The following is a 9,840-nucleotide window of genomic DNA, read 5'->3' on the forward strand; positions in this document are numbered from 1 at the left end:
GTTGCTTGCATTCCAGACAGACTTTGAGAAATCATATTGACTTGTTGGGTCAATATTTTATTCTGAGCCAATATGGCATTCAGAGTATCAATCTCAAGAACTCCCTTCTTCTGAGTTGTCCCATTATTCATAGGATTCCTTTCAGAAGTGTACATGAATTGGTTATTTGCAACCATTTCAATGAGTTCCTGAGCTTCTGCAGGCGTCTTCTGCAGAGCTATCCAATGACATCTTAGATAGTTCAGACAGACCATCATAGAAAATACCTATGATGCTCCATTCAGAAAGCATGTCAGAAGGACATCTTCTGATCAATTGCTTGTATCTTTCCCATGCTTCATAGAGGGATTCTCCTTCCTTCTGTCTGAAGGTTTAGACTTCCACTCTAAGCTTGCTCAATTTTTGAGGTGGAAAGAACTTTTCCAAGAAGGCATTGACTAGCTTTTCCCAAGAGTTTAGGCTTTCTTTAGGTTGTGAATCCAACCATGTCCTAGCTCTGTCTCTTACAGCAAAAGGAAAAAGCATAAGTTTGTAGACTTCAGGGTCAATCCCATGGTCTTGACAGTGTCACAGATTTGCAAGAATTCAGCTAAGAACTGATGAGGATCTTCCAATGGAAGTCCATGAAACTTGCAATTCTGTTACATTAGAGAAACTAATTGAGGCTTAAGCTCAAAGTTGTTTGCTCCAATGGCAGGGATTGAGATGCTTCTCCCATAGAAGTCGGGAGCAGGTGCAGTAAAGTCACCAAGCACCTTCCTTACATTGTTGGCATTGTTGTTTTCGGCTGCCACGGTTTGTTCTTCCTTGAAAAGCTCTGTTAGGCCCTCTAGAGAGAATTGTGCTTTAGCTTCTCTTAGCTTTCTCTTCAAGGTCCTTTCAGGTTCAGGATCAGCTTGAACAAGTATGCCTTTATCTTTGTTCCTGCTCATATGAAAGAGAAGAGAACAAGAAAGTAGGGAATCCTCTATGTCACAATATAGAGATTCCTTGAGGTGTCAGAGGAAAAGAAGAATAGAAGGAGGAGGTAGATAGAAGAGAATTCGAACTTATCAAGAGGGATAGAGTTCGAATTGCACCTTGAGGGGGAGTGTTAGTCCCTTAAATAGAAGGATGTGAGAAGAGGGGAAGAATTTTCGAAAATAAATTAAAAATATTTTGAAATAATAAAAAGAAATTTGAAAATTTGATTCAGATTTTCAAAAATTAAGATTGGGAAAGAAATTAAGTGATTTTTGAAAAAGATTTTGAAATTAGAAATCAAGAAGATATGATTGAGAGTTAATTTTGAGAAAGATGTGATTGAAAAGATATGATTGAGAAGATATGATTGAAAATCAATTTAAAAAAAAGAAAGTTTTAAAATTAAAGTTGATTACTTGACTAACAAGAAATTAAAAGATATGATTCTTAAAATTTAAAATTTGATCCTTTCTTAATAAGCAAGTAACAACTTAAAAATTTTGAAGTAAATCATTAATTATAGCAAGGATTTTCAAAAATTATATAAAAAAATGGAAAGAAATTGATTTTGAAGAGATATGATTGAAAAGATATGATTTGAAAAAGATTTGATTTTGAAAAATTATGAAAATTTGAAAAAGATTTGAATTAAAAACAAAATCTTCGCTCTAGTGTCATCCTGGCGTTAAACACCCAGAATGGCATCCATTCTGGCGTTTAATGCCCAAAATGCTACCTTTTTGGGCGTTAAACGCCCAGCCAGGTACCCTGGCTGGCATTTAAACGCCAATTTTCCTTCTTCACTGGGCGTTTTGAACGTCCAGCTTTTTCTGTTTAATTCCTCTGATGAATGTTCTGAATCTTCAATTCTCTGTATTATTGACTTGAAAAGACATAGTTTTGAGAATTTTTTTTTGAATTTTTCAATGATGAGAAACAATCAAAATATAATTAATCTTAGGAAACTCAAATCAAACAAACAATGCATGCAGGACACAAAACTTAAAAATTTTCATATAAGAGACACTAACAAATTGAGAATGCTTATGAGAAACAACAAAATACACAAAACAAGAGAATTTAAAGATCAGAGCAATGAAATCATCAAGAACAACTTGAAGATTAATGAAGAACATAATGCATGTTTTCAAAAAATGCAAGAAGAATAAAGACATGCAATTGACACCAAACTTAAAAATTGATACTATACTCAAACAAGAAACATAAAATATTTTTTATTTTTATGATTTTATAATTTTTTTTTGTGATTTTTCAAAAATTGAGTGGAAAAGAAAATAAAGTGATTAAAAACTTTTAATAAGAATTCCAGGAATCATGCAATGTTAGTCTAAAGCTTTAGTCTAAAAAGATTAGACATGGTTGGCCAAGCTTCAGCAGGACATTACATTCAGCAGCTAAATTGATGAGAATCAATCAGCTTTTGTGATGATAAGAGCATCACCTTGAAACTCTAGAATTCATTCTTAAAAATTCTGAAAAATAAAAAGAAAAGTACCTAATCTAAGCAACAAGATGAACCGTCAGTTGTCCAAACTCGAACAATCCCCGGCAACGGCGCCAAAAACTTGGTGCACGAAATTATGATCATCAACAATGGCGCCAAAGGACTTGGAGCTCTCAAACGTGAATCACACTTTGTCACAATTCCGCACAACTAACCAGCAAGTGCACTGGGTCGTCCAAGTAATAAACCTTACGTGAGTAAGGGTCGATCCCACGGAGACTGTCGGCTTGAAGCAAGCTATGGTCACCTTGTAAATCTCAGTCAGGCGAATTCAGATGGTGATGGAGAATTGATAATTGAAAGATAAATAAAACATAAAATAAAGATAGAGATACTTATGTAATTCTTCGGTTGGAATTTCAGATAAGCGTATGAAGATGCTTTGTTCCTCCTGAACCTCTACTTTCCTATTGCCTTCTTCCAATCATTGGTGCACAAAATTTTGATCATCGACAATGGCGCCAAAGGACTTGGAGCTCTTAAACGTGAATCACACTTTGTCACAATTCCGCACAACTAACCAGCAAGTGCACTGGGTCATCCAAGTAATAAACCTTACGTGAGTAAGGGTCGATCTCACGGAGATTGTCGGCTTGAAGCAAGCTATGGTCATCTTGTAAATCTCAGTCAGGCGGATTCAAATGGTTATGGAGTTTAAGGTGATGAAAATAAACATAAAATAAAGATAGAGATACTTATGTAATTCATTGGTGGATTTCAGATAAGCGTATGAAGATGCTTTGTTCCCCTTGAACCTCTGCTTTCCTATTGCCTTCTTCCAATCATTCATACTCCTTTCCATGGCAAGCTTTATGTTGGGCATCACCGTTGTCAATGGCTACATCCCGTCTTCTCAGTAAAAATGGTCCTGATGCTCTGTCACAACATCGGCTAATCAGTTGTCGGTTCTCGATCATGTCGGAATTGGATCCATTGATCCTTTTGCGTTTGTCACACGCCCCACAATCGCGAGTTTGAAGCTCGTCACAGTCATCCCTTCCCAGATCCTACTCGGAATACCACAAACAAGGTTTAGACTTTTCGGATCTCAGGAATGGCCGCCAATAATTCTAGCCTATACCACAAAGGTTCCAATCTTAGATTAGAAACCCAAGAGATATGCATTCAAGCTTGTTTGCATGTAGAACGGAAGTGGTTGTCAGTCACGTGTTCATAGGTGAGAATGCTGATGAGTGTCACAGATCATCACATTCATCAAGTTGAAGAACAAATGAATATCTTGGAGAAGAAATAGACTTGAGTTGAATAGAAAAACAATAGTACTTGTATTAATTCATGAAGAACAGCAGAGCTCCACACCTTAATCTATGGTGTTTAGAAACTCCACCGTTGAAAATACATAAGAACAAGGTCTAGGCATGGCCGTGAGGCCAACCCCAAACGTGAAAAGGTCTATCAAAGTCTGAGTAAAGGATAGATAGTATATGCAAATACAATAGCAAAAGGTCCTATTTATAGAGAACTAGTAGCCTAGGGTTTACAGAAATCAGTAATTAATGCAGAAATCTTCTTCCGGGCCCACTTGGTGTGTGCTTGGGCTGAGCATTGAAGCTTTCATGTGTAAAGACTTTTCTTGGAGTTAAACGCCAGCTTTTGTGCCAGTTTGGGCGTTTAACTCCAGCTTTTGTGCCAGTTTTGGAGTTAAACGCCAGAATTCTTGAGCTGACTTGGAACACCTGTTTGGGCCATCAAATCTCAGACAAAGTATGAACTATTATATATTTCTGGAAAGCCCAGAATGTCTACTTTCCAACGCAATTGAGAACGCACCAATTGGGCTTCTGTAGCTCCAGAAAATCCACTTTGAGTGCAGGGAGGTCAGAATCCAACAGCATCTGCAGTCCTTTTTCAGCCTCTGAATAAGATTTTTGCTCAGGTCCCTCAATTTCAGCCAAAAAATACCTGAAATTATAGAAAAACATACAAACTCATAGTAAAGTCTAGAAATACGATTTTTATTTAAAAACTAATAAAAATATAATAAAAACTAACTAAAATGTACTGAAAACATACTAAAAACAATGCCAAAAAGCGTATATATTATCCGCTCATCACAACACCAAACTTAAATTGTTGCTTGTCCCCAAACAACTGAAAATCAAATAGGATAAAAAGAAGAGAATATACAGTGAATTCCAAAAATATCTATGAAGATCAGTATTAATTAGATGAGCGGGGCTTTTGCCTTTTTACTTCTGAACAGTTTTGGCATCTCACTTTATCCCTTGAAGTTCAGAATGATTGGCATCTATAGGAACTCAGAATCCATATAGTGTTACTGACTCTCCTAGTTAAGTATGTTGATTCTTGAACACAGCTACTTTATGAGTCTTCGCCGTGGCCCTAAGCACTTTGTATTCCAGTATTACCACCGGATACATAAATGCCACAGACACATAACTGGGTGAACCTTTTCAGATTGTGACTCAGCTTTGCTAGAGTCCCCAATTAGAGGTGTCCAGGGTTCTTAAGCACACACTTTTTTTTTTTGCATTGGACCTCGACTTTAACCGCTCAGTCTCAAGTTTTCACTTGACACCTTCACGCCACAAGCACATGGTTAGGGACAGCTTGGTTTAGCCGCTTAGGCCAAGATTTTATTCCTGTGGGCCCTCCTATCCACTGATTCTCAAAGCCTTAGATCCTTTTTATCACCCTTGTCTTTTGGTTTAAAGGGGTATTGGCTTTTTCTGCTTGCTTTTCTTTTTCTTTCTTTTTCTTTTCTCTTGTTTTTTTCTTTTTTTTCGCCTCTTTTTTTTTTCTTTTTTTCTTTTTTTTTTTGCAAGCTTTTCACTGCTTTTTCTTGCTTCAAGAATCAATTTTATGATTTTTCAGATCATCAGATAACATTTCTCCTTTTCCTTTCATTCTTTCAAGAGCCAACAATTTTAACATTCATAAACAATCAAATTAAAAAATATGCACTGTTCAAGCATTCATTCAGAAAACAATAGTATTGCCACCACATCAAAATAATTAAACTGTTTTAAAATTCAAAATTCATGTACTTTTTTTTCTTTTTTAATTAAAAACATTTTTCATTTAAGAAAGGTGATGGATTCATTTTCATAGCTTTAAGGCATAGACACTAAGACACTAATGATCATGACACAAACATAGATAAACATAAGCATGAAAATTCGAAAAACAGAAAATAAGGAACAAGGAAATCAAAGAACGGGTCCACCTTAGTGATGGCGGCTTGTTCTTCCTCTTGAAGATCTTATGGAGTGCTTGAGCTCCTCAATGTCTCTTCCTTGCCTTTTTTGCTCCTCTCTCATGGTTCTTTGATCTTCCCTAATTTCATGGAGGAGGATGGAATGATCTTGGTGCTCCACCCTTAGTTGTCCCATGTTGGAACTTAATTCTCCTAGGAAGGTGTTGATTTGCTCCCAATAGTTTTGTGGAGTAAGATGCATCCCTTAAGGCATCTCAGGGATTTCATGATGAGAAATTTCCTCATGCTCTTGATGAGGTTCTCTTGTTTTCTCCATCCTTTTCTTAGTGATGGGTTTGTCCTCATCAATGAGAATGTCTCCCTCTATGTCAATTCCAACCGAATTGCAAAGGTGACAAATGAGATGAGGGAAGGCTAACCTTGCCAAAGGAGAGGACTTGTCGGCCACCTTGTAGAGTTCTTGGGATATAACCTCATGAACTTCTACTTCCTCTCCAATCATGATGCTATGTATCATGATAGCCCGGTCTATAGTAGCTTCGGACCGGTTGCTAGTAGGAATGATTGAGCGTTGGATGAACTCCAACCATCCCCTAGCCACGGGCTTGAGGTCATGCCTTCTTAGTTGAACTGGCTTCCCTCTTGAATCTCTCTTCCATTGAGCGCCCTCTTCACATATGTCCATGAGGACCTGGTCTAACCTTTGATCAAAGTTGACCCTTCTAGTGTATGGGTGTGCATCTCCTTGCACCATAGGCAAGTTGAATGCCAACCTTACATTTTCCGGACTAAAATCTAAGTAATTCCCCCAAACTATTGTAAGCCAATTCATGGGGTCCGGGTTCACACTTTGATCATGGTTCTTGGTGATCCATGCATTGGCATAGAACTCTTGAACCATTAAGATTCCGATTTGTTGAATGGGGTTGGTGAGAACTTCCCAACCTCTTCTTCGGATCTCATGTCGGATCTCCGGATATTTGCCCTTTTTGAGCTTAAAAGGGACCTCGGGGATCACCTTCTTCTTGGCTACAACTTCATAGAAGTGGTCTTGATGCACCCTTGAGAGGAATCTCTCCATCTCCCATGACTCGGAGGTGGAAGCTTTTGCCTTCCCTTTCCTCTTTCTAGAGTTTTCTCTGGCCTTTGGTGCCATAAATGGTTATGGAAAAACAAAAAGCTTTAGCTTTTACCACACCAAACTTAGAAGGTTGCTCGTCCTCGAGCAAAAGAAGAAAGAAGAGAGTAGAAGAAGAAGAAATAGAGGAGATAGAGTGGGCTTTGTGTTTCGGCCAAGGGGGAGAAGTGGTATTTACGTTGTGTGAAAATGAAGGAGTGAAGATGGGTTTATATAGGAGTGAGAGGGGTGTGTGGTTCGGCCATTATGGGTGGGTTTGGGAGGGAAAGTGGTTTGAATTTAGATGGTGAGGTACGTGGGGTTTTATGAAGGATGGATGTGAGTAGTGAAGAGAATGGTGGGATTTGATAGGTGAGGGATTTTTGGGGAAGAGGTATTGAGGTGATTGGTGAATGGGTGAAGAAGAGAGAGAGTAGTGGGGTAGGTGGGGATCTTGTGGGGTCCACAGATCCTGAGGTGTCAAGGATATCTCATCCCTGCACCAAGTGGCGTGCAAAATGCCTCTTTCTGCCAATCCTGGCGTTAAACGCCAGGCTGCTGCCCATTTCTGGCGTTTAACGCCAGCTTCTTGCCCATTCCTGGCATTAAACGCCAGTCTGGTGCCCTTTTCTGGCGTTAAACGTCCAGAATGGTGCCAGACTGGGTGTTTAACGCCCATTCTGCTACCTTTACTGGCGTTTAAACGCCAGTAACTATCTCCTCCAGGGTGTTCTATTTTTCATTCTATTTTTCACTTTGTTTTTGCTTTTTCAATTATTTTTGTGACTTCACATGATCATCAACCTACAAAAAACATAAAATAACAATAGAAAATAGAAAATTATCATAGAATAGTAACGATTGGGTTGCCTCCCAACAAGCGCTTCTTTAATGTCAATAGCTTGACAGTTGGCTCTCATGGAGCCTCACAGATGTTCAGAGCAATGTTGGAACCTCCCAACACCAAACCTAGAGTTTGAATGTGGGGGTTCAACACCAAACTTAGAGTTTGGTTGTGGCCTCCCAACACCAAACTTAGAGTTTGACTGTGGGGGCTCTGTTTGACTCTGTATTGAGAGAAGCTCTTCATGCTTCCTCTCCATGGTTAAAGAGGGATATCCTTGAGCTTTAAACACAAGGGAGTCTTCATTCACTTGAATGATCAATTCTCCTCTGTCAACATCAATCACAGTCTTTGCTGTGGCTAGGAAGGGTCTGCCAAGGATGATGGATTCATCCATACACTTCCCATTTTCTAGGATTATGAAATCAGCAGGGATGTAATGGTCTTCAACCTTTACCAAGACATCCTCTACAAGTCCATAAGCCTATTTCTTTGAATTGTCTGCCATCTCCAGTGAGATTCTTGCAGCTTGTACCTCAATGATCCCTAGCTTCTCCATTACAGAGAGAGGCATAAGGTTTATGCTTGACCCTAGGTCACACAGAGCCTTCTCAAAGGTCATGGTGCCTATGGTACAAGGGATTGAGAACTTTCCAGGGTCCTGTCTCTTCAGAGGTAATCTCTGCCTAGTCAAGTCATTTAGTTCTTTGATGAGCAATGGAGGTTCATCCTCCCAAGTCTCATTACCAAATAACCTGGCTTTTAGCTTCATGATTGCTCCAAGGTACTTAGCAACTTGCTCTTCAGTAACATCTTCATCCTCTTCAGAAGAAGAATACTCATCAGAGCTCATGAATGGCAGAAGTAAATTCAATGAAATCTCTATGGTCTCAGTGTGAGCCTCAGATTCCCATGGTTCCTCATTAGGGAACTCCTTGGAGGTCAGTGGGCATCCATTGAGGTCTTCCTTAGTGGGAATCACTGCCTCTTCCTCCTCTCCATGTTCGGCCATGTGAGATGTGGTTATGGCCTTGCACTCTCTTTTTGGATTTTCTTCTGTATTGCTTGGGAGAGTACTAGGAGGGAGTTCAGTAATTTTCTTACTCAGCTGACCCAATTGTGCCTCTAAATTTCTAATGGAGGACCTTGTTTCAGTCATGAAACTTTGAGTGGTTTTGATTAGATCAGAGATAATGGTTGCTAAGTCAGAAGGGCTCTGCTTAGAATTCTCTGTCTGTTGCTGAGAAGATGATGGAAAAGGCTTGCCATTGCTAGACCTGTTTCTTCCACCATTGTTGTTGCTGAAACCTTGTTGAGGTCTCTGTTGATCCTTCCATGAGAGATTTGGATGATTTCTTCATGAAGGATTATAGGTGTTTCCATAGGGTTCTCCCATGTAATTCACCTCTTCCATTGCTGGGTTCTCAGGATCATAAGCTTCTTCTTCAGAGGAAGCTTCCTTAGTACTACCTGTTGCTGCTTGCATTCCAGACAGACTCTGAGAAATCATATTGACTTGTTGAGTCAATATTTTATTCTGAGCCAATATGGCATTCAGAGTATCAATCTCAAGAACTCCTTTCTTTTGATTTGTCCCATTATTCACAGGATTTCTTTCAAAAGTGTACATGAATTGGTTATTTGCAACCATTTCAATGAGTTCCTGAGCTTCTGCAGGCGTCTTCTTCAGATGAAGAGATCCTCCAGCAGAGCTATCCAATGACATCATGGATAGTTCAGACAGACCATCATAGAAGATTCCTATGATGCTCCATTCTGAAAGCATGTCAGAATGGCACCTTCTGATCAATTGCTTGTATCTCTCCCAAGCTTCATAGAGGGACTCACCATCCTTCTGTCTAAAAGTTTGGACTTCCACTCTAAGCTTACTCAATTTTTGAGGTGGAAAGAACTTTGCCAAGAAGGCATTGACTAGCTTTTCCCAGGAGTTCAGGCTTTCTTTAGGTTGTGAATCCAACCATGTTCTAGCTCTGTCTCTTACAGCAAAAGGAAAGAGCATAAGTTTGTAGACTTCAGGGTCAACCCCATTGGTCTTGACAGTGTCACATATTTGCAAGAACTCAGCTAAAAACTGATGAGGATCTTCCAATGGAAGTCCATGAAACTTGGAATTCTGTTGCATTAGAGAAACTAATTGAGGCTTAAGCTCAAAGTTGTTTGCTCCAATGGCA

At 39.2% G+C, this 9,840-nt stretch overlaps 2 non-coding genes across 2 annotated transcripts; both read left to right on the forward strand.

Moving 5' to 3' along the window:
* The first annotated feature begins 285 nt into the window (after positions 1 to 285).
* LOC148565476 (small nucleolar RNA R71) lies at positions 286 to 393 on the forward strand. The gene has a single exon (XR_015885354.1). It is a non-coding gene; the product is annotated as a small nucleolar RNA R71 (small nucleolar RNA).
* Positions 394 to 9,432: 9,039 nt separating this feature from the next.
* LOC148565477 (small nucleolar RNA R71) lies at positions 9,433 to 9,536 on the forward strand. The gene has a single exon (XR_015885602.1). It is a non-coding gene; the product is annotated as a small nucleolar RNA R71 (small nucleolar RNA).
* The last annotated feature ends 304 nt before the right edge of the window (positions 9,537 to 9,840 follow it).

This window comes from Arachis ipaensis, chromosome B5 (assembly GCF_059453495.1).
Source record: "Arachis ipaensis isolate K30076 ecotype BB chromosome B5, ASM5945349v1, whole genome shotgun sequence".
Lineage (NCBI taxonomy): Eukaryota > Viridiplantae > Streptophyta > Magnoliopsida > Fabales > Fabaceae > Arachis > Arachis ipaensis.